The sequence below is a fragment of the Procambarus clarkii genome, unplaced genomic scaffold, assembly GCF_040958095.1.
Source record: "Procambarus clarkii isolate CNS0578487 unplaced genomic scaffold, FALCON_Pclarkii_2.0 HiC_scaffold_561, whole genome shotgun sequence".
NCBI lineage: Eukaryota > Metazoa > Arthropoda > Malacostraca > Decapoda > Cambaridae > Procambarus > Procambarus clarkii.
In genome coordinates, this window is record NW_027189594.1 from 110,001 (window position 1) to 135,679 (window position 25,679).

General features: G+C 40.1%; 1 long non-coding RNA gene across 1 annotated transcript in view; it reads left to right on the plus strand.

Annotated features, from left to right (window-relative positions):
• The window catches only part of LOC138361654 (uncharacterized), a 22,970-nt gene extending 467 nt beyond the window's left edge, over positions 1 to 22,503 (plus strand). Inside the window, exons 2-3 of the long non-coding RNA XR_011227088.1 lie at positions 6,728 to 6,798; positions 22,219 to 22,503. This is a non-coding gene — a long non-coding RNA (uncharacterized lncRNA). The remainder of the gene's footprint in view (positions 1 to 6,727; positions 6,799 to 22,218) is intronic.
• Positions 22,504 to 25,679: the final 3,176 nt, after the last annotated feature.

Sequence of the window (25,679 nt, forward strand, 5' to 3'; positions counted from 1 at the left end):
AAGACAGAACACGAAACAATGGGTATAAATTGGATAAATTTAGATTTAGGAAAGACTTGGGTAAATACTGGTTCGGTAACAGGGTTGTTGATTGTTGATTTGTGGAACGAATTACCGCGTAACGTGGTGGAGGTGGGGTCCCACGATTGTTTCAAGCGTGGGTTGGACATGTAAATGAGTGGGATTGGGTGGTTATAGATAGGAGCTCCCTCGTATGGGCCAATAGGCCGTCTGCAGTTGCCTTTGCTCTTATGTTCTCTGATTGTGCCTATGGCACCTCTGCTCTTCACTGGTTCAATCCTGCAGTTTCTTCCATATCATTCACTCCAGTACGTTGTTATTTTACTGTGTAGATTTGGGACCTGGCCCTCCAGTATTTTCCATGTGTATATTATTTGGTATCTCTCGTCTCCTTTCTAGAGAGTACATTCGGAGAGCTTTGAGACGATCCCAAAAATTTAGGTGTTTTATCTCAATGATGCGTGCCATATATGTTCTCTGTATTCCCTCTATTTCAGCAATCTCTCCTGCTCTGAAAGGGGGAAGTGAGTACTGAGCTTTCTGCTCCACCATTGTCTTACACCCCCAACATACAATTGTTAATAATAAAAATAATAAAAATTAATTTTGGAAAAGTACATACATAGTTGCAGAGTTACAGTACAAACATTCTGTTTGATTTAAAGATAGAGGTAGTACATACAATACCTAAAGCCACTAGTACGCATAGCGTTTCGGGCAAGGTGAGGTGGGGAAAAAAAACACTTAGACTAAAACTTAATAGTAATTAAGCTTAAAGTATAATTGCATTGAAAGAAAAAAATAAAAATAATAAAAGATGAAAAAAAGGGGGGAACATGGTAGAAAATAGCCAATATACAAGTTGGTCAACAAACAGCATTTTTTTTTCTTCAACAATAATGTTGGGGTATGGAAATAGGACTATGGAATTGTTGGAGATGTAGATGTAGGCCATTAGAATTGTTGGGGTAAATTATATGCCAATGGCATTGTTGGGGTGTGGACATTGGCCTATCGAATAATGATAACTTTTATAATAATAATAATAATGAGAAATACCACTGGGACTGTGTAGTGTTGCAAACCCATGACCAAGGCATTGCCAGCTGCATACTCTACTACTGTACCACCACTGACTTCCTTACAATTGGATTTCTACTGATATCACAGGAAGTCTGTGATATCCTGATATCACAGTCCTGAAGCCAGTCCAAGTTTTATGTAAGACCCCAAGCACTCAGGTGAAGGATAAAGTACTGTAGTTCAACACTGTATGCACAACTTCAGATACACAGAAAATCACACTAAGGTGATATACATCAATGAACAATCCACTGAGGCTGTGAGGTGATGCAAACATTGCAGGTTTGCATCATCTCACAGCCCGAGGGAATTTTCTCATTGATGTATATCACTTTAGTGTGATTTTTTGTGTAAATAATAATAATAATATTAATATTTATTCAAAAGATTGTGTGTACCAAGAACATAAAAATATTGTTCAATTGAAGGGACAGAAGTTACACATACTAATGAAGCCACTATTACGCAAAGTGTTTCGGGAAAAATTAATAATAATATAGAAATTTTTTAATTAAAGTTGTGACGGGATAAAACACTTAATACTATTAGCGAAGTAAGCTAACAAAATGAGAATGTTCAAGGAAAATAAAAAATGAATACAAGGAAGGTGATACTTAAGGATGACAAGCATAGACTATTACATTATGGAGTCAGTAGTTCTAGCAACAGTACAGTAGTTTATTTACATTAATTATAGAATGAAAATACAAGGTGTAATTTAGAAAAGCAAGTGAACTATTCCTCATAACATTTTCTTTGAACATATCAGAACATAGAGTAACATATTATAATTTAAGGATAATGGGACCAACAGTTTCAAATAACCAAGATCATAAAGGACACGAGTAAACACTTTATCAAAGAAATGCATGAAATTAGATGACATTAAATGTAGATAGTAAATGTAGAAATTAAATGTGTGTACTCGCTTGAATGAACTATATGGGGCATAGCCGATTCATTCCAGTGTGGAATTCATTCCATCCGTTCGGCCCCAGCAACCCCCTCCCCCCCCCAAAAAAAAAAATACAATCACATTAATGCATATGCCAGTACACATTTGCCTTATGAAAAATTTAAATAATAAAGAATTTGTATCGCAATGAAATAAAATGATATTGCACGATACAGTACTGTACTTACCCTACCAGTTGAGTTGTGTAGTGCAAACTTTGTTAGCCTTAATATCCTGAGAGTGCCACACATATGAATATAAATTGTTTAAAGAACAGTAACTTTTCTAACAAATGTACATTATACACTACAGTCTGTACATAAAGTACAGACCACTAGAATCACACTACTGCAGTACACTTATATCATATAAACTACACTTTGTACATTTAATGTCATTAGAACTGTGCTGTACAGCTCAATTGGTACTCCCAGGTAAGTTATGGCTAGTGCTGGGTGCTGGTCTAGTGGCCTGGGCATCCTCGGAAGGTGAGTCCTTGCTAGTGCTGGGTGCTGGTCCAGTTGCCTGAGCATCCTCAGCAGGTGAGTCCTTGCTAGTGCAGGGTGCTGGTTCTGTAGGCCTACTGTGAAACCATACCAAAAGCTTTTGAATCTTAGTTTGTTTCTTTGTTGTGAGCTTCATTATAATATCTTTCATGTCCTTTAGGTGCAGGTAATAATCTGTCAGCTCTTCATTATCAGTTACAGCAACCAAATCAAGCAGATCATTAACCTTTTGCAATGATGCAGCATATGGAATAGATAACACACTATCATCTTCCTCTTCCACATCCTCATCATTATTACCAATAACACACTGGATAATCTCATTCTCAGTTAATTCACCATAACCTGGATCATCAGCATCATTATTTAACCACTCATTCACATCAGAAAGTTGCAAATCTTCCTCACCTGCATCTCTGAATGTCTCAAAAATCACATTATCAAAGCCCTCAAAATCATAGTCATCTTCGTCTTTATTCTAACCAGGTACTGGACTCAGAATTTTATTCCATGCATTCTTTTATGTGGTGACCTTCAACTCGCTCCATTCCTTGGCCTAGTTGTAAATTGCATCTTTAATTGAATATTTCTTGAAGTTTTCTAGTGTTCTACTAGCCTTCTTATCCTTATTAGGTATCTCGTCTTCCTCAGAGAGCAGAACTTCCATAATATCTGAATTCATAGCTCTTTTATAAAGCCTTTGAGAGCATAGATAACCCCTAATCCATGGGCTGTATTACAGATGTAGTGTTTGGTGGTAAAGCCATACATGTTATTTTGCCATCAGGCGATGTTAATTTAGCAATGGGGTGAGCTGGGGCATTATCAATCAACAACATTGCCTTTACCTCAGCAGGATGAATTCTGCACATCCTGCAGAATTCATATCTGCTGCTTTTTTACTTCTTTACAAAAGTGATTCTGGAACCAATCCTCAAAAGTAATCTGTGTGAACCAGGCATTTTTTGTGTTGTAGTAGATGACAGGTAGTCTGTTCATGCAGTTTTTCAATGCTCTGAGGTTGGCAGATTTCCCAACAATTGCGTACTTTGTTCGGTGACTGCCATCTGCGTTACGGCACAATAATGCTGAAATTCTTTCCTTCTTTACCTTGCAACCAGGAATATTCTCCTCAAGCCTGAAGGCCAAAGTGTTTCTTTGAAGGCATTTCCAGTTAAAGCCTGTTACATCTGCATTGTACACTTAAAACCAGCTTAGATTATTAGATATAATGTGCTGAAAAAGTTTATGCTTATATGCATTAGCACTTCCAACATCTGCACTTAATGCATCGCCACAATTTTTCTTGTTAATGATGCCATACCTCTCTTTAAATCGACATACTTATTCAATACAAGCCTTGAAATTGTCTATGTTTAACTTTACAGCAAGTCTTTCAGCTGCATTTCTAATAGAATCAACTCAAACAGGAATTCCTTTTGCATGATGCTGTGTAAACCATTTAAATACAGATGAGTCTAAATCCATATACTTAGCAGGTTTCATTGTTTTCCTGTTGCCTATTGCTTGAGTTTGAGCAAAGAATTTCTTAATATTATCCTTCTGCTTTTTTATATCACAAATTGTAGCTTTACCGATGTTGAATTCTTGGGCGAGTTGAGTGACAGAGTATCCACGCTCTGCTTTCTCTGTCAAGTCAACTTTCTGATCAATTGACAAATGTTTTCTCTTTTGTTTTATACCTTCAATACCATGAATGCTGCTCTGAGACATCTTGACAGATTAAATGAGTTCAAACAGTAAAAATTGTTCAAATTTATCACAAAAATCCTTCGCACGTGAACCCGATGTTTTTACCCCAGGAAGAGGAGAAGCACATGGTGCCAGCCATCTCATCCTGGTCCAACGCGTTGACATGACCTGTGCTTATTTTATAGGCATACTCAAAATTTGATGTACTTATTGACTGTTACAAATTGTTTTATTTAAAATATTATTGTTATAATTAGAAGAATATTGTTAGTTTTAAGTTTTATGCATTTTATACAGTACAGTTCTGTATTAACCCTTAAGCTGTGCATGGCATACATATACGACAGGATTTGATGGCAAAGTTCAATTTCTCAAATTTGCTCTAATGCTTTCCAGTTTTTTGTGCATACTAGCAAATCCTGCAACTTTGTCTAAATGATCACAAACGTAACTTGAAAAATAAGAAAATAAAAAATAATTACTGTATAAAATTGAATATTGAATACTTCAGATTTTGAGATCAGCTGCAAAAATATAAACTATCACCAATTGTTCATTTGGTGTTATTATGCTCTCAGAATAGTATATGATCTTCATTTTCATAGATTTAGAATATATGTTTTCAGTGTAATTTACTGTAAAAAAATCGTCAATGTGGCATTTGAAATATGCGCCAAATTTAGAAAAAAATTGATAACTACAAACGTTTAAGGTTTGTGAAAAATCCATTCTAATAGGATTGTAGAACAGACAACTGTGCACATTATTTGTAACAATGGTGAGAATCAGTCCGGGCGGTGGTGTATATGTGGGCCTGCAGGCTGCTACAAGCAACAGCCTGGTGTATCAAACGTTCACAAGTCAAGCCTGGCCTCAGGCTGGGCTTAGGGGAGTAGAAGAACTCCCAGAACCCCATCAACCAAGTATCAGTCAGAAACTGAATTTTTTGAAGCTGACTCAAAGTTTGAGATAATTGAAGTTGAAGTTATCAGCAATGAATAAGGTAGTTCTAATTCATTAATTTACTTATATGTTTTAATAAACGTTGTTTGGCATTCGTACTCGAATATGTGAAAGTTGTAGGTCAATATGTGTTGAAATGATGTTAAGAAAAAATAACCTCAAAAAACTAAATATAGGGAAAATTAAAATGATTTAGGGGATAAAAATGTATACTTTATAAAAGTGATAAAGCCCTAATCTGGTCCCTAATCATCAAAACCGCCTAAAGAGACAAAGAAAATAGAATTTGAAATCTGTGAAAAACTCAGTAAAAAAAAATTCAGTCCCAAGTTCTGCCAGTTGTGACTGATTTATTTGGTGACCAATTTCATTCTATCTTGACATAGTTAGGGATGGGTATGCATTCTCCAAGATGTAGAGGTTACAACAAAATGAAATAATAAGCAAAGGAGACAAAAAAAAATATATATTTTTTTGGATATTGGTGACAGTAACAGATATTAACATTAGGCAATGCATTTTTATGATATATAACAAAATAGAGCATGATAACATACTCATTATTATTGGTATTATTATGTATTACTCAGCAATGCTATACAGGCACCAGCTGCATATCTACTTTGTGGACACTTCTTGCTACTATTCTTCTTCTTTGTACATTGGACAAGTGCTTGCATCTCTTTATTACTGCATTATCCCTCAGTTCCAGTTAATAGGAGCTGTTCTCCTTATCAACAAAATGTTCTCCTTTTTTAAAAAAAAATTTCTAAAATACATTTCTGAAAATATTAGGGTGAAACTTTTATGACGCTAATGCCAATAAGTTGGAGATTTATTTAACATTTTATATTAATTTTCACATAATTCAAATATTTTTTGCCCAGCCCCAGCTTTTACAGCCCAGGCTGTAGCAGCTTTAGGGTTAATGTATGTGGTTTGTATTACATAGGCTGTTAGAGAGGGAGGGGAGGCAACCGAGAACCCGCCCATACCCACTTCCACTTTCCTGGCTACCCTCCTTACTCCTGGCTACCCTCCTTACTCCTGCCCACCCTCCTTACTCCTGCCCACCCTCCTTACTCCTGCCCACCCTCCTTATTCCTGCCCCACCCTCCTTGTTCCTGCCCACCCTCCTTACTCCTGCCCACCCTCTTTACTCCTGCCCACCCTCCTTACTCCTGCCCACCCTCGTTATTCTTGCCCACCTCTGTTATTCCTGCCCACCCTCCTTACTCCTGGCAACCCTCCTTACTCCTGGCTACCCTCCTTACTCCTGCCCACTCTCCTTACTCCTGTCCACCCTCCTTATTCCTGCCCACCCTCCTTATTCCTGCCCACCCTCCTTATTCCTGCCCACCCTCCTTACTTCTGCTCAAAGCACAATACCTAAAAAAATTATAAAATTTTTGTTAACATTTACTATGTTTTGGTGGGAAAAATTTAGTCATAGAAACCTTAAATTTGTTTTATTTTGCCTTAATAGGTAATACTGCTTCCAGTCTCTGCTCGGCTACCCAGGACGATAGCAAACACAACTTTTGCCCATCAATGATGGTAAGGACATTTTATTCTTACTGTACTACCAGTGTGTGTGTTTATCATGTTGATGTCAATAACCAGTGATTGTCAGTGTACTAATCAAGATATTTTCATTAACTAGTGTATTAATGTTGGTGTTGTCATTTACCAGTGGTGGCGAGTGTATTAATTATAGTCATTACCCAGTGATGGTGAGTGTATTAATCATATTGGCATGACCCAGTGATGTTGAGTGTATTAATCATATTGTCATTACCCAGTGATGGTGAGTGTATTAATCATATTGTCATGACCCAGTGATGTTGAGTGTATTAATCATATTGTCATTACCCAGTGATGGTGAGTGTATTAATCATATTGGCATGACCCAGTGATGGTGGGTGTATTAACCCTTGTGTTGCTAAGGGCTATATGTCCCTTGTCACCCACAGGCGTGTAACAAAAAAGAAAAAAAAATTCTTCCTAAGCTGTTAATTTGTGTTCCCTGACCACAAGAGAAAATAAAAATTAATCGTACTTACAAATGACATAAATGAGCCGACAATATGAGCGATGACGTCACACCCTGCATGCTTGATCATGCAAGGTGCGTCCCAGAGGCATTGTGCGCAGTCCTCAAGCAGTCAGAATTGCCACAAATTTATTTTCGCTGCATTATTTACAGTGTCTAGGCGTATTTTATCACAAAAATTATTCACTAATTGTGTTGTATATAATGTTACTTCATGTTCAGTGGTAATAAATGTTGCATACATTGAGTATACACATGCGCACAAAAATGTTTTCCCATTATGCCAATATAATATGTATTCACATTGTTTATTATTATATTTACGCACATGCACGCACTATGGGACTCCACACGCTTCACACCATGTTTGCACAAGTTTACGTTTCTGATCTCTTTTTATTGTTCTACAAACTAAGCAATCATGTTGGACTATTGCACGCTTTCCAGCTGGTGGCAAATGTTTTAGTCTGTGTGCTTGAAAGCCCTCCGTGTGAGTGAGCCTGGGTGTAGCAGCATGCTGCAACACTGGGTTCATGATGGGTCTTTGTATGCCAGAAACATCTTTGCCAAACTTTGCTAATAACTGTCCCAAGTGTAAAAGCAAACGAACGGAAACTTGGTTTACGTCCAGTTTTCACCAGATACATATTATAGCTATTCAGCAGGCTTATGTCAACAAGTCGGAAAAACACTTTTTTCGTCCACTTCAATGTTTTTCGCACTCACTCGACACTGCCCACCATCATGTCAGATTTATCAACCAAATGCATGTTGATATTATAGTCGAGAACACAATCTGGCTTATTGGTTCTTGCGTTACTCGGTTCACCTTGCCACTGTTCACCATTGTACGTACTATCATGAACGGTTGTCATCAAGTTCACTTCTCTCGTGTCTTTCCACCTAACTGAGAGTATTTGATCACTTTTTCTTAGCTGGCAGTCACCAACTTCAAGTTTATTGTCAAACACTGGCATTTTCCTTATTCTTGGCTTTACTGTGCCAAACAATCCAGTTCTATTTTAAATCAAGAACCTAGCTTGCAAGGGACTTGTACAGTAGTTATCCGTGTATAAAATGTGGCCCTTGTTCATCCATGGTGTCATCAGTGACTTTACCACACTACCTGAGAAACCATGTTGGTCGTTACCGAGAATGTCTACATCGCTAGCAGAATACAGAATCGTGTGTAACACGTATCCTGTTTCACAGTCACAAAAAACAAAGAATTTCAATCCAAATCTGTGGCGTTTGGAGGGAATATACTGCTTGAATGAAACACGTCCTCTGAAAAGCACAAGGGAATCGTCAATCACCAGCTTCTGTGCTGGTACGTAGAAATCTCTGAACTTACCAATCGCTTCATTCATATAGTGCCTGACTCTCCAAAGTCTATCATCCTCTGTCCAGTCCTCATTCCTTGCAAAATAAAGACACCTGAGGAGTATCTGAAACCTGTCTTGGGACATATATTTCCCGAAGAAAGGTGTTGGAATAGTCTGGTCTTTGCTCCAATAATCTGTGATAGCGTGTTTGACACAATGTTTCATCAACATACATATTGCCAAAAATACATACATTTCACCTACAGTATTGTTTTTCCAACGCTGCAATCGGAATATTCTGTTATCTCTTTTCCAATGAGATGAGTCGCATGAAGGTTCATTTGGTGTACAATATATTCCATGAGCGGCTCATCATAAAATGCTGTAAAGTAATCCATTTCACACATGTCCTCACCATTATCAGGGAAAAGGTCTGTAATCCAACTTCTTTATTGTCAAAGGTAGGAATTAGAGGAATAAAATCGTCACCACCACTCCACACAAGTACACCTGGTGTCCTGTGAGACGCAAAATGGGTACAAAAATGGACTCTTAGGACCTCCAGTGAAAGGCAGTCATCTTGGAAAAAATTCCCAGAATGTCGTAGGGCTGCTGGCTGGGTTAGTACTGAGTAAGCAACAATGGGTGGCACACGCGCCTCTGGCTCCCAAACATCTGTCCAACGCGGTGTTGACTTGGGTACAAGATGGATTCTTGAGGTGTTTGCCAGATTGAAAAAAATTCCCAGCATTCCCCACAGTCATGGCCAGGCTCATATTCAAGGTAGCAACCATGTCGTATTCATCCATATCGAGCTCCCAGCCCTAGTCGGCTATGTTTTTAAGAAAACATCATCTGATGTTGGAATACAAGGCATATTGCTTGAAGATGAGCATGCCAATGATTTTGATAACCCAAATCTGGAAAAAGACCTAACACAGGTGTCTGCTACTAGTGATATGGATAGTGAAGTGAACGATGTGGAGAGTGTGTACAGTACACAGCTTTCATAGCCCTGCCATGCCGGACTAGGTCATCACCATCAGTGGAACAACACAAATGAATTTTTGTATGTTCCACTGAACATTTAGTGCCAAATGCAATTTGTTCGGACCATCCGGCAATTCGTTAGAGCGGGGTTTGTTAGAGTGATGATGCACTGTATTTGGAAAGAAAAAATGCAAGAATAGAGAAGTGATTGCAAATATTATTCAGCAGATATGTGGGTAATAAAATTTATCAGATACTGTATATAAGTAATAAAATTTAGCAGATATAAAAGTAAAAATAATAAAGAACAAGAGTGGGAAATTAGATAATTAATCAAATTAAGATTTCTAGAGTAAACAAATTGAGATTCAAATAATTAATCAATTGGAATACAAATAATTAGCTAAGTTAAGAATTAATTTAATATTGTAATACATGAATATAATATGGTAATAATTCAAGATGGGCAAGGATATGTAATATAAACAGGCAAAAAAAAAAGAGAGAGAGAACAAAGTTAGATTTAGACAATTAGATTAAAATTATGAATAAACAAATGGATTCAGATTCAAATTAATTAATAAAAAAGGAAACATAATTAATCAAATTAAAAATTCAGTAATCTCTTAAGATTGTAATACAGTAATATCATATGGTAATAAGACTAGTTGGATAAGGGTATGCAATAGAAACAAACACATATGGGCTGGAAGCACTGATGTACTTAAAGCTTAAGAATCCATTAACAATACTGGAATATTAGACAACAAACAAGACTAGTAGCTAATATTAATGGGCAGATATATAAGTGAGAAATTAAATTATTAATTTTTAATTCACAAAGTAATGAATTAAACATTCAGATAATTTGACAAATTAAGAGTTCAAGGTTTATAACATTTTGGGAAATAGAAGTGTTAGTATCAACAGATAAATGGGTAAGTTGCAAATATTGTAAGCTAAGAATCTGATAACTAGACAAATTAAGCATTCAAAAAAATATTACATTTTATAAAATGGAAGTCATTGTAGTAATAGTTATAAGAGGGGTAAATTACATGAAATTGAAGCCAATAATATAAAAAAGAAGCATTTATTAATTAATATAAAAATATAAAAAAGCCACAATTTAAATACGGTTAGGCTAGGTAAGGCTTGGTCACTTGTGTGTTAGTTTCAGCAATGACATTGGAAGTTTGCTGGTTTCCAGTTATGTCACAATCAACAAAGAAAGCCTATAATTGTTGGACATTTTTTATTTCATGTATTTTGCCTCTTTTTTTTTTTTTTTTTTTTTTTTTTTTTTTTTTTTTTTTTTTTTTTTTTTTTTTTTGAGATATATACAAGAGTTGTTACATTCTTGTACAGCCACTAGTACGCGTAGCGTTTCGGGCAAGTCCTTAATCCTACGGTCCCTGGAATACGATCCCCTGCCGCGAAGAATCGTTTTCTTTCGTCTTCTTTCTTCTTAGCAATGATCGTTCCGTTCCTGGTGTAGCACTGCTTGATAAAATTTGGGTTTTGTTTGCGAATAGGATGCATTCTGTAGAGGAGGATCAACGCTGCTTGGGTAGGCACTCATTAACCCCTTAAACCGTGGAATACATACATATACGATGGGAGTAACTTTCCCGAACACCACGCAATACATACATATACAATTGAAGGTCTAGCGCACAATTTTATATGCCCCGCGAGGGACAGGGGCAGCTATAGTCCAGCCACGGCCGATAGTAAACAGTCGCCGCCTAGAAAAAAAATGGTGGGTAACATATCCTCATGTGAGAGATTCAGTTCTGAGTGAGCCACCAAGGCTGGCACACGCAGCATGAGCTCACAGCACTATTGTTCAGCTTGTGACCACAGCATCGCCTGAAAATGTCAAAATATATATATATGTACATGGTATTATTTAGCGATGATAGTTTTACAGAAGACCTCCTGACTGTGATAAAAATGACCATAATTCTGATAATAGCAGGATTGTGGTGATAATTAGTACTGTGGTGGGAGGAGTAATCTTGGTGGGGAGGGAGGTAGCATTGTCTGCTGACTCAGTGTGGCCACCTTTTACTGTCTGCTCTCACCATACCAGCTTAGTGGTTTGCTATGGTGAACACAAATGTAGATACTTATATATAACGTGTGTATAGAGTGTAATAACAGCAATAGGAGTGTATTGGTAGCAGCCATTTGGTGAGGTAGGTGGTGTCATCTGCATGACAAGTCATGTTGTGTACTGGTGGCCACTTTGGTCTTTGGGCACCATACCAGCTTATTTGTACAGTTATGGTGAATAAAACATGTAGATTCTTATATATAATGTAATAACACCACAAACAGTATTGTTAGAGGAGAATTATTAGTGCATCTGGCCCTTGAACCATTGAGAGAGGCAGCCACCAGCTGAATGTGTGTGTGTAGCTACGTCTCTTATTGCCTGAACTCACTATACCAGCTTAGATGTACAGTTATGGTGAACAACACATGTAGATACTTATATATAATGTCTGTATATAGTGAATAAAAGCAAAAACATTATGGTGGGAGGAGAATGTTGGTGAGTGAGAAGGTGAGGGAGTCGCGGCCAGTGGCTGTTGTGTACTCACCTAATTGTGCTTGCGGGGCAGCCACTCCATGCTCCTTTTTGACTCACCATACTAACTTAGTGGTTCGTTATGGCGAATAAAACATACATATACTTATACTGTGAATATAGTGTAATAACAGCAAAACTATTTGTTTATAGTTTTATGAACATAATAATTGAATCACTGATATGCACACCATAATTTTGAGTATAGTGATGGTTCACACATTTTATTATATAAATATATCACTACACTTTATTGAATAATATTACTGCAAAAAACTAAGAAAAAATTAATCAAAGACACTGAAATAATTAAGTAATAATATCTTTGTGGCAACTCCCGCCTGACAGCTCGGGCATAGCAGACTGCCTCGGACACTTGCTCTGTCAATGCCTGGTTTTTTGCCAGACTTCGCCGCCCTATTGCGGCCAAAATAAGTCGCCTGTGATTTTTTTTTTTTCCGTGATCAAGGAACACAAATGAACACTTTTATATGATGAAAGAATTTTTTGGATTTTTTGCTGTTGTTGTGCCTGGTGGTATTGCAGGCCAAAAAGCCCCTAGCGGTTAAAGGGTTAATGTATAGTTTTTTTTTTATTTGCAGTTTATTGAATGAGATCTTACTTATCATTGGGATAAGCGAGTTTAGTGAGCATCTGTGTGGTGCTATGGTGATTGTTTTTATCTTTTCTGATAGACTTTTAATAGTATCATTAAAGTTTCTCTCTCATACGATGCACACCTGGAGAGGGTTTTGGGAGTTCTTCTACTCCCCAAGCCTGACTTGGGGGGCCAGGCTCGACTTCTGATAACTTGGTCCAAGAGGCTGTTGCTTGAAGCAGTCTGCAGGCCCACATATCCACTATAACCTGGTTGGTCCGGCACTTCTTGCAAGAACCTGCCCATGTGCCTCTTAAATACATCCTCCTTCGTTCTGGCAATATTTCTAATGCTTACTGGTACGGTGTTGAACAGCTGTGGACCCCTAATGTTTAGACAGTGCTCTCTGATTGTGCCTATAGCACATCTACTACTCACTGGTTCTATTCTGCATTTCCTTCCATACCTTTCGCTCCAGTATGTTGTTGTTCTACTGTGCAAATTTGGGACCTGGCCTTCAAGTATCTTCCATGTATTTGATACCTTTCTCATCTCCTTTCCAAAGAGTGCATTTAAAAGCTTTGAGACGGTCCCAGTAATTTAGATGTTTTATCATTTCTATGTATGCTGTATTTGTTCTCTGTATTTCCTCTAATTCAGAGATCTCTCCTGGTCTGTAAGGGGAAGTGAGCACAAGCAATAGTTAAGATGGGACAGCATTAGTGATTTAAGTAGTATTAGCATTGCTGGTCCCTGGAACGTTCTCATAATCCATCCTACCATTTTCCTGGCTGCCACTATATTTGCTCAGTTATGTTCACTAAATGTCAGGTTGTCAGACATCATAATTCCCAGGTCTTTTACCTGTTGCTTTCCTACTACAAGTAGGTCTGATTGCATCCTGTACCCTGTGTTTTGTTTAAGTTCTTTGTTTCCACCATACCTAAGTACTGTAGAAATCCACTTATCCGGAATCTGCCAATCCGGAAAATGCCCTAATCCGGCAAAAGTCGTGGCCGGATAAAGTTATCTCCCTATCCAGCCAAAATGTCCATGGAAGCCGAACTAGCGGATATTTGGCTGGATCAGCGGCCTAACACTCATTGTACACCACCCCCAGGAAGGGAGGGAATCCTGAAGGGAGGGAGGGGGTCACTCTCACTGCTGCTCACTTCCTCTGCCCTGCCCACATTCACTGCTTCCCTCCCTCCTTCCCCAAGAGATCCTTCTGTAGGTGGCAGTAGATTGCCAGCCAGAGATAGCCTGGAGAATTTCCATCTAATACAATAAAGGTGTCATGAAACAAGTATTTTTATAACTTTTTATTATCCTAATAATATTTCTAAACAAAATCTGTAACCAAAAATATATACATGATGATGTACAGTGTGTCCTCACTTGAAAGAACTATATGAGGCGAGGCTGATTTATTTCACCGCGGAATTCGTTCTACCTGTCGGCCCCAGGCTGCCCCTCCCCTTAATGTGAAAATAACAGAGGTCCTACATCCACTATCAACTAAACAAAATTCACAGAAAATCTATTTATTATGTATTTATTATTTTGAACATGGCACATGATAGAACAGTCATTGGTAAACAATTCCATATCAAAATCATAACTATGTGATGGTTATTGGTGGCTGCAAATATGATGTATTGGCCAGGATTTCCATAAGCCAAATGAATCAGTCTATATAAATATTCATAAACCATTCATTTATTATGAATTGATTTTCACTATGGCATTTGATAGAACAATCATTTACAAACAATTTGGAATAAAAATGCTATGAATTTAAGCATTAATGAATCCAGTCAAGCAAAATCACATAATTTTCCCAACAAACTGACAAGAAGAGGGGCGGTTGGCGGGCGGCCGGTCACTGGTAGTCAGGCACGGGATAGCTTCGGGGCCGGTAGCTGGTAGTCTGGTGTGTGGGAGGGGGGAAGGTTGTAGCATGTTGGCAGTAGAGGAGTTGGGGTGGGGGGTGGTGGCCAGACTAGCAGGCCTTGGGCTAGACCAGCCCTCAGGCCTGGGCCAGGCCATCTCAGGTTTGGGCAGCAGAAAGTAACATGATGTTTAACAGTGATAAATTCCAGGTACTCAGGTACAGCAAAAATGAGGATCTAAAACATAATACAGGGTATAAAACATAATCGAATTTGCCCATAATAGGAAAACAGCATGTCAAGGATTTGAGAATAATGATGTCCGACGACCTAATGTTTAGGGAGCATAACCAAACAAATATTGTAGCAGCCAGAAAAATGATTGGATGGATTACGAGAACTTTCAAATCTAAGGATCCCATCACAATGGTTGTACTCTTCAAGTCACTTGTGTTGTCCCATCTTGAGTACTGCTTAGTACTCACTTCCCCCTTCAGAGCAGGAGAGATTGCTGAAATAGAGGGAATACAGAGAACATATATGGCACACATAGATGCGATAAAGCACCTAAATTATCGGGATCGTCTCAAAGCTCTCCAAATGTACTTGCTAGAAAGGAGACAAGAGAGATACCAAATAATATACACATGGAAAATACTGGAGGGCCAGGTCCCAAATCTACACAGTAAAATAACAACATACTGGAGTGAACGATATGGAAGAAAATGCAGAATAGAACCAGTGAAGAGCAGAGGTGCCATGGGCACAATCAGAGAACACTGTATAAACATCAGAGGTTCGCGGTTGTTCTACGTCCTCCCAGCAAGCATAAGAAATATTGATGGAACAACCGTGGACATCTTCAAGAGGAAACTAGATGGTATCCTCCAAGGAATGCATGATCAACCGGGTTGTGGTGGGTATGAGGGCCTGTGGGCTGCTCCAAACAACAGCTTAGTGGACCAAACTCTCAAAAGTGAAGCCTGGCCTCGTGCCAGGCTTGGGTTATCTTGAGTTGATTTCGGGGCTTTTTTTTTTTTTTTAGTGTCCCTGCGGCCCAGTCCTCGACCAGGCCTCCACCCCCAGGAAGCAGCCCGTGACAGCTGACCTACCTATTTTACTGCTAGGTAACAGGGGCATAGGGTGAAAGAAACTCTGCCCATTGTTTCTCGCCGGCGCCTGGGATCGAACCCAGGACGACAGGATCACAAGTCCAGTGTGCTGTCCACTCGGCCGACCGGCTCCCCATAGTAGTCCCCATGGGGAGTAGAAGAACTCCCAGAACCCCATCAAGCAGGCTAGACCTCAGACCAGGCCTCAGGCCAGACCTCAGACCAGACCTCTGGTCATGCCCCAGGCCAGGCCTCGGGCCAGACCTCATGCCAGACCTCAGGCCAGACCTGACCAGGCCTTGGGGCAGACCAGACCAGGCCTTGGGTCAGACCAGGCCAGACCTCAGATGAGGCTTCAGGCCAGACCTCAGACCAGGCCTCAGGCCAGACCTCAGGCCAGGCCTCAGGCCAGGCCTCAGACCAGGCCTCAGGCCAGACCTCAGGCCAGTTCTCAGGCCAGATCTCAGCCCAGGCCAAAGATCAGGCCTCAAGCCAGACCTCAAGCCGGACCTCAGACCAGGCCTCAGGCCAGACCTCAGATTAGGCCTCAGGTCAGACCTTGAGGTTACCTTGAGGTGCTTCTGGGGCTTAGCGTCCCCGCGGCCCGGTCGTCGACCAGGCCTCCTGGTTGCTGGACTGATCAACCAGGCATTTAGACGCGGCTGCTCGCAGCCTGACATATGAGTCACAGCCTGGTTGATCAGGTATCCTTTGGAGGAGGTATCCCCCCCCCTTCCCTGTCCCCTCGTCCTCCCAACCATTCCCCACTCCCCCGTCCCCTCATCCTCCCCACCATTCCTCCCTCCCTTCCCCATCCCCTTGTCCTCCCCACCATCCTCCACACTCTTCGTCCCCCTCGTCCTCCCCACTTCCCCCCTTTCCCCGTCCCCTCGTCCTCCCCACCATACCCAACCCCCCCGTCGCCTTGTCCTCCCCACCATACCCAACTCCCCCATCACCTCGTCCTCCCCAACATCCCCCACTTCACTATCCCCTTGTCCTCTCCACCATTCTCCATTCCCCCATCCCCTCATTCTCCTAACCATGCTACACTCCCCCGTACCCCTCGACCTCCCCACCATTATCCTCACCCTCGTTCTTCCCCCACCATTCCCCACTCCTGTCCCCTTGTCCTCCCCACCATTCCCCACTCCCTCATCCAATGCGTTCCCAAATGATCTGATGTTCCCATCACTGAAAAAAAAGTAGAACAGTTAAAAAAAATGAAAATGAAAAAAATAACAAAATAAACTATACCCACAATGAACAGTATGGTAAACAACACAGCTCAATTCCAATGCAATGTCACACAAAATAATTAAATCAAAATGAAAATAAATCAAAATCTTTGAAAATTAAATTTATCAATGCAATCTGAAACATTGAAATGGAATTGTAACATATTTGGTATAGCGTGTGTTGCTATTACGTGCAACAGATGGCGCTGTTTTTTAAAAAAACGTATGTTTTTACCTGTCACAGATGAGGCATGTATATATTAGGCATATAAAAACACATGCCTATTCAAATGCAACATCGTGTCAAAATTTAAAAGCAATCGGTAAAGAGGTTCGAAGATTTCCCCTCACATAAAAAAATGGGAAAAACACAGTTTTTCAAGAAAAGCATGTTTTCTCCCGTTACAGGCGTGACATCTATATAGTAAGAATATAAAAACATGCTCTGTTGTGAATGGAACGTTGTCAAAATTTCAAAGCAATCTGTGAAGAACTTTTGGAGATTAGCAATTTTGAACAAACGAACATTTACATTTTTATTTATATAGATAAACATAATAAGTGAATAATATAGTAATAATAATAATAATAATTTATTTAGGAACAGTACATACATAGTTGCAGCGTTACAGTACAAACATTCTGTTAGATTTAAAGACAGAGGTAGTACATACAATACCTAAAGCCACTAGTACGCATAGCGTTTCGTTCAAGGAGAGTTGGAAAAAAACTCTTAGACTAAAACTTAATAGTAATTGAGCTTAAAGTATAAATTGTGTTGAATGAAAAAAAAAAATAAAAGATAAAAAAAGGGGGGGGGGGAACATGGTACAAAATAGCCAATATACAAGTTGGTTAACAAACAGGCTTTTTTTTTTTTTTAAATAGTATGACCTGGGATGACATTTAGAAGTAAGGTAGGTTACATGGAGTTAATTAGGTAGTACTTAGTTTTTATCTTAAACTGGTTGAGAGAGGTACAATTTTTGACATAATTGGGAAGGTCATTCCACATTCTGGGTCCCTTGATTTGTAGAGCATTCCTAGTTTGATTAAGTCTAACTCTTGGAATATAAAATAGGTATTTTTTTCTGGTGTGGTGCCCATGAGTTCTGCTACAACTTTCTAGGAATCGTTGAAGGTCAGGATTGACATTACAATTCAGAGTTTTAAATATATAGAGTACACAAGAGACGATGTGCAGTGACTTAATATCTAACATATTCAGAGATTTGAGTAAGGGTACCGAGTGCTGTCTGGGGCCAGAGTTAGATATTGTTCTGATAGCAGCTTTGTGTTGGGTAATTAGAGGACGTAAATGATTTTGGGTAGTAGAACCCCAAGCACAAATATGTACCATAGTTGAGATAAGGATAAATGAAGAGAGTAATAGAGCGTCACTAGGGCAGGACTAATATGCTCATAATACTTTTGAGTATAGCGATGAGTCACACATTTTATTATATAAATATATCACACTACATACTATTGAATAATAGTACTCAAAAAAAAAACAGAAAAAATCAGAGACATTGAAATAATTCAGTAATAATACCTTTGTGGCAACTCCCACCTGACAGCTCGGGTGGAGCTGACCGCCTCTGACGATTACTCTGTCAACGCCTCACTTTTGCCAGACTTCCTCGCCCTATTGCGGCCAAAATATGTCACAATTTATTTTCTATTTTTCCCATGATCAGGGAACACAAATGAACACTTTTATAAGACGTGTTGCAGGCTAAAATCGCAAGAGCAGCCCAGGGCTTAACAAAAACCAACTAATAATATCAGGGGTTTTACGGCGTGATGAGGGTATCGACATCATAAAACCGAAACATGCACAGTCCCTGATGAAGGTAATGCCGTCATCAATTAATGCATTTTTAAAAATTCCATTTATTGTCCAAATATTATGGGACTGGTTTTAAATGTTCCCCTTTATATTGTGAACAATTTGATAGCAAAATGAATGACGTAGCATGAAAAGTGAGGTTAGAAAGCTGAAAAGAGTACAGTATAAACATTTGAGTGTGGTTTGTACACTCATGGCCAATGCTCGGCCTTCCTTGCGGTGTGTGCGCTAGGTCGCCCACCGGGCCAGCAAAAGAGTTAATATTGACCTCTGTGAGCCTTCAAGTTGCTAGTTTCCTCAACTGTATGAATTCCTGCTTGTTCATACCCCTAATTACTAAACCTTTTAGAATTACTGAAACAACTACCTTTACTCCTGACCACATCTGGACTAACATAACTTCTCCACTTACCTCAGGAATAATCACTGATAGGACCACAGACAATTACCCTATATTTCTTCTAACAAACATTAATAAACCACCTCTAGATACAATGAAGATAAGCTTTAAGCTGCACAATGAAACTTCTAAAAGCAGCTGTATTGCTGCTGCCTCTAATATCAACTGGGAGTCTGAAATAGGTGACATAGTGAATATCAACCTTGCAGTGCAAACATGTCTTTACAAAACTTTGAGCCTTGCCTTGAGGTTACCTTTAGGTGTTTTCGGGGCTTAGCGTCCCCGCGGCCCGGTCGTCGACCAGGCCTCCTCATTGCTGGACTGGTCAACCAGGCTGTTGGATGCGGCTGTTCACAGCCTGACTTATGAGTCACAGCCTGGATGATCAGGTATCCTTTGGCGGTGCTTATCGAGTTCTCTCCTGAACATTGTGAGGGGTCGGCCAGTTATGCCTCTTATGTGTAGTGGAAGTTTGTTGAACAGTCTCGGGCCTCTGATATTAATAGATTTCTCTCTTAGAGTACCTATTGCACCTCTGCTCTTCAACAGGGGTATTCTGGACATCCTGCCATACCTTCCGGTCTCATATGATATTATTTCTGTATGCAGGTTTGGGACCAGCCCTTTTACTATTTTCCACGTGTAAATTATTATGTATCTTTCCCGCCTACGCTCAAGAGAATACAGATTTGGCATTTTAGTCGATCCCAATAGTTTAGATGTTTTACTGAGTGGAGTCTAGCAGTAAAGGATCTCTGCATGCTCTCCAAGTAAGCAATTTCACAAGCTTTGAAAGGGGCTGTCATTGTGCAGAAGTATTCCGCTCTAGAGAGCACTAGCGTGTTGAAGAGTATCATCATTGGTATAGCATCTCTAGTGTGAACGGTTCTTTTTATCCAACTTGTCATATTTATTGCAGTTGTGACGGCTTCTTTATTGTGTTCTTTAAAGGTAAGGTCTTCCGACATGAGTAAATCCAAATCCTTTACATTGCTTTTTTGTTCTATGTTATGATTTGACTGTGTTTTGTACATTGTTTCCATTTTTAGATTTTAATTTTTTCCGTGGCGCATAAGCTGGACCTTATCTTCGTTAAACACCATATTATTTTCTGTAGCCCCTAGAAAGACCTGATTTACATCTGCAGGTTTGCTGTGTCCTCTATGTTGTCTACTCTCATAAAGATCCTAGTGTCATCTGCAAAATATGGTATGGTACTATAGATTGTGTCCTTCTCAATGTCCGATATGAAGATGAGAAAAGAGTACTAGAGCAAGCACAGTACCCTGGGGGACTGAGCTCTTCACGGTCAATGGACAGGATTTTATTTTGTTGACTATTACACATTGGGTTGTTAGTCACGAAATTGTAGATCCATCTGCCTATTTTTCCAGAAATTCCTTATAAACGCATTTTATGTGCAATAACACCATGGTCACATTTGTTGAAGGCGTTTGCGAAATCTGTATAAATTACATCAGCGATTAGTCTGTCTTCATGGCATCTAATGCCATGTCATAGTGGTCCAGCAACTGTGATAGGCAAGAGCGCCCTGTTGTGAAACCATGTTGTCCGAGGTTATGGAGATGCTGGGATTCCATGTATTTTGTGATCATACATCTTAGCACTCTCTCAAAGATTTTTATGTGTGATGTTAGTGCTATCGGTCTGTAATTTTTTACCTGTGCCTTATTTCCTTTTTTATGGAGTGGTGCTATTTCTCCTGTTTTAGTATGTCATTATTAACGCCAGTATCTAGGCTTTGTCTCCAAAGAATGTGAAGCACCTGCGATAGTGTTTTTTTACATTTGTTGATGAATATAGGGTTCCAAGAATCTGGGACTGGTGCAGAGTACATAGGCATACTGTCTATGGCTTCTTCAAAATCCAGTGGGGATAAGGTGACATCTGATATATGATTTGATGTTGGTATCATATCCATGAAAATTCATTTGGGTTATTTTACATTGTGGTAGTTGTAATAATAATATTATGTTGTGAGTCGATAGATTGTCTCTCCCGGACAACCCACCAAACCCAAAACCTCTGTAGTGTGCTTATACTTAAATCAGGAGATCACCCTGCACGCTTCTTACTTTTGGAGAGGGCTCAGCGTCACATCTCTAGGGGATGTGGCTCCAACACCAGCCTAGTTGTCATGTGTGCACACCCACTTGAGCCGCCATGACTCCCCACTATCCCGTCAGATGGTATGATCTCCCCAATCCCCTTTCCTGAATTATTATTCTGTACTACCTTGTCCAAAGCTGTGGTGCTCTCTCTCTCTCTCCTCTCTGTCTCTCTCTGTCTCTCTCTCTCTCTCTCTCTCTCTCTCTCTCTCTCTCTCTCTCTCTCTCTCTCTCTCTCTCTCTCTCGCTCGCTCGCTCGCTCGTTTCCTGGGAAGCCTCACTAGGACAAGGGCAAACACCTGATGATTATGAACATTTAATAACAACACAGAACATATATAAAACACTCACATACAGTATATAAGTGTATAAACTTCAACACCTTATGATGTTATAACCTGGTTACAAACCACTACCATTAGGACTCTTATTAGTTGCTTATACCAAGTGGTAGCCCAACTCCTGGCTTGCCACTTATGCTACCAACCTCACTTCATGAGTTAAACCTTGTAAAATAAATATGGCACTATCAGCCCTAGAACATATATATACGTATGGCACTATCAGCCCTAGAAAATATTATCTCTGCAGGTACTCCTGCCTACAGTTGTAACTCTTTAAACTTCAGTATAAGTATTCCTTGGCATAAAAATGATAATCAATCACCCACCTTTCACTGCGTCTTGCATGCTAATGGCACTCAAGCGCTCTTCCAACTCCCTCTTAGTAGTCAATAAGAACTTCCTTCCCACATCTGAAGTTCACTACCCTGACATCATCAGGTTCTTCCAGGTTCATCTACTAGGATCCTCTACAGCTCTTCCAGGCTGCTGCACCATGAAGTTTTCCTTGGACTCCAGTGGTACTCCACCACTGATTCTACAGAAGCATGTGAGACTTCACTTCACTGCTCCTCTTCACACAATTTGAGGTCCAATTCCTCATTATGGGGCTTGCTCTTCCACAGAGTACTACATCTACTCCTACAGTCTTGGAGTTCCACCCATTAACTTCTTCTCTGGCCTTAGAGTACTCCTATCAACTCCTTTCTCAGAACAAACCTGTAACCCATTGATACGCCAATAAAAATGTTCCTCTACAAACATATAACTTTAATGAACTACACAATAAATGTTTCACCCCACATCTCCCTGCTTCCCGAACACCGTAAGTATGGACTCCCTCGTTCGGGCGAATCCATCCTCCGCCTCGCCTGCTGAGCGGTTCCTCCGCCTGCCGCCACGAGGCAGCTACTCCGCCAGGAGCTAAGCTCTCTCAGTCACCCATGAGTGCTTGGAGGGGACGAACATCGCTCCGCCCTCAAGGACGTTCCTCCGTCTTTACTCTCCGTTTTGAACTTTCTGCTTCAATAAAATTTGCCTAACATATCAATAAATACTGGCTACGGCCGCTGGGCACACGACCAACTACAGGCAATCACTGTTAACTGATTAAAACTGTGCCTACCACAAAAATGTCTCTTGGAGGACGCTCACTTGATGATGCCTGACCAGGGCGCACACACACAGCTGCCCATGAAAATGTTTCTGGACGGCTTCACAACTCTTCCTGCCATCCAGGACATGTGACCACACATTTCCAGATTAATTCCACAGCTGAAACGTCTGCACACTTCCTCTTGAAGGTATATCAACTAGGGGGTTCTTCTCTAACCGGAACCCAATGGAGCTCAACTTCCCCCTCCCAATTTCTGGTGCTGAAGTGAGGTCAACATCCTTATAAGCGAGCCTCACACCCCCAGCAAATTTCCACATCTCATGACCAGTCATTTATTTATATCCTTATTTACTGCCATACATGCAAACCGTTTGTCAAATTCAATCGAATGTCTACTATATAAATATCCAGGTCTACATCTCTTTAACCTCTTAGGTCAAATCTGATAGAACGACTCTCAAGGGGGAGACTCGTTTCTCCTGCAGGCTGAGATCATAACCGTTATCAATCTTTATTGTGTTTAGTGGCTCGCATACTGATTCCTCAGTATTTCGCTCATTTCTTTGTTGTCATCTGTGAAAGTTCCATATCTCTTTTGCAGGGGCCCGATGCTAGATGTGGTTTTTTATCTTGATTTTGCATAGGAGAAAAAAATATTTTGTATTTCCCTCTATTTCACTGATGGCCTTTTGCCCTCTTTGCCTCTCCTGGGTTTTGTATAATTCTTGTAGCTTTAGTTCAATTGTTTCTATTTCTCTACCAAACCTTCTTTGCCGTTCATGAGAGAGGGTGCGACTCTCAAGTTGTTCCGTGATTTGTTTTCTTCGCCTATAGAGGGAACGACGTTCCCGTTCCAATCTGCATTTCTTCCTGTTTTTTTCTTAGGGATATGCGGTTTGAGCATATTTCTAGTGCTACTGAGCTTGTTTTTTCAGGCACTGGTTCAGGTTTGCATTTTCTAGCTGTTATTCCCAGCTTATTTCTGTGAAATCTTGGTTCATTTGCTCCCAGTTTATCTGTTTATTATTGAAGTTGAATTTGCTGAAATCTCCTCCACTGGAATCGAGACTGGTTTTGAAGGTCTATTCCCTATGCTTGTCAAAACTTCAATTAAGTTGTGATCTGAATCACAGGTATTTGTAATCATTATGTTCCTGAATCAATTCATCATTCAATTAAAAGGTTAAACAATCCATGGCTTACTAAGGGTATGCCTAAATCTGTTAATAAAAAAACATGACCATGAGAAGTACCAGTATAGGTTAGGGGTCATCTCCAAAGCAGTTTCAAGGAGATACTCATCAATGTTGTCCAAAATAATTAGGAGAGCCAAAATAAAAATACCCAACCATATCTTTTTTATAAAATCTCTGTGGCTAGATCCTAGAAACCGAGTAAATTTGTTACACAGGATTTTCCAGATCCAAAACCGTACTGTCTGTCTGTTTATTATAGTTTTTTCTCCAAGGGTTCTACCCATTTAGTTTCAATTATTTTTTCTAATATTTTGACTATTACACTTGTCAATGATACAGGTCATATATATGATGGGAACCTCCCTGCTGCCTCTAATATCAACTGGGAGTCTGAAATAGGTAAACATAGGGATACAGGTCTATATATGATGGGATCCTCCCTGCTGCCACTGTTGTAGAGTGCTGTTGCTGCCTCTAATATCAACTGGGAGCCTGAAATAGGTAGCATAGTGAATATCAACCTTGTAGTGCAAACGTTTCTTCTGTGTTAGTCTTTTTCCACACATCTGCTAGGACTCCTGTTCATGGGGATGCCTGAAAAATCTGTTGAAGTGGAATGCTGAGCTCAGGTGCACATTCTCTCAGGACCCATGGTGAAACTCCATCTGGGCCAAATGCTTTGTTCTTACTTAGCTCCTTTAGCATTTTTTCCACTTCATATCTAGACACCTATGAAATGTGAGAAATCGATAAAGAATTTGGATAAAGAAAGAGAGCTAGGAGGGGTTCTAGATAGAAAACTGTCACCTGAGGACCACGTAAAGAACATTGTGTGAGGAGCCTATGCTCTACTTTCTAACTTAAAAATTGCTTTTAAATACATGGATGGCAAGATACTCAAGAAATTGTTCACAACTTTTGTTAAACCAAAGCTGGAATGGAATATGCAGTGGTTGTATGGTGCCCATATCTTAAGAAGCACATCAACAAACTGGAAAAGGTGCAAAGACATGCAACTAAATGGCTCCCAGAACAGAAGGACAAGAGCTATGAGGAGTGGTAAGAGCCATTAACCCCTTAACTGTGCGGCCTCCAAATATGACCCCCCTACCTTGCCTTGAGGTTACCTTGAGGTGCTTCCAGGGCTTAGTGTCCCCGCGGCCCGGTCGTCGACCAGGCCTCCTGGTTGCTGGACTGATCAACCAAGCTGTTAGACGCGGCTGCTCGCAACCTGACGTATGAGTCACAGCCTGGTTGATCAGGTATCCTTTGGAGGTGCTTATCCAGTTCTCTCTTGAACACTGTGAGGGGTTGGCCAGTTATGCCCCTTATGTGTAGTGGAAGCGTGTTGAACAGTCTCGGGCCTCTGATGTTGATAGAGTTCTCTCTCAGAGTACCTGTTGCACCTCTGCTTTTCAATGGGGGTATTCTGCACATCCTGCCATGCCTCCTGGCATGGCAGGATGTCATGGTGTCATTTGTCTGGCTGGTGTAGCCCAGCTCGTTCGTCCCAGACGTTTGTCTGGCTGGTGTAGCCCAGCTCGTTCGTCCCAGACGTTTGTCTGGCTGGTGTAGCCCAGCTCGTTCATCCCAGACGTT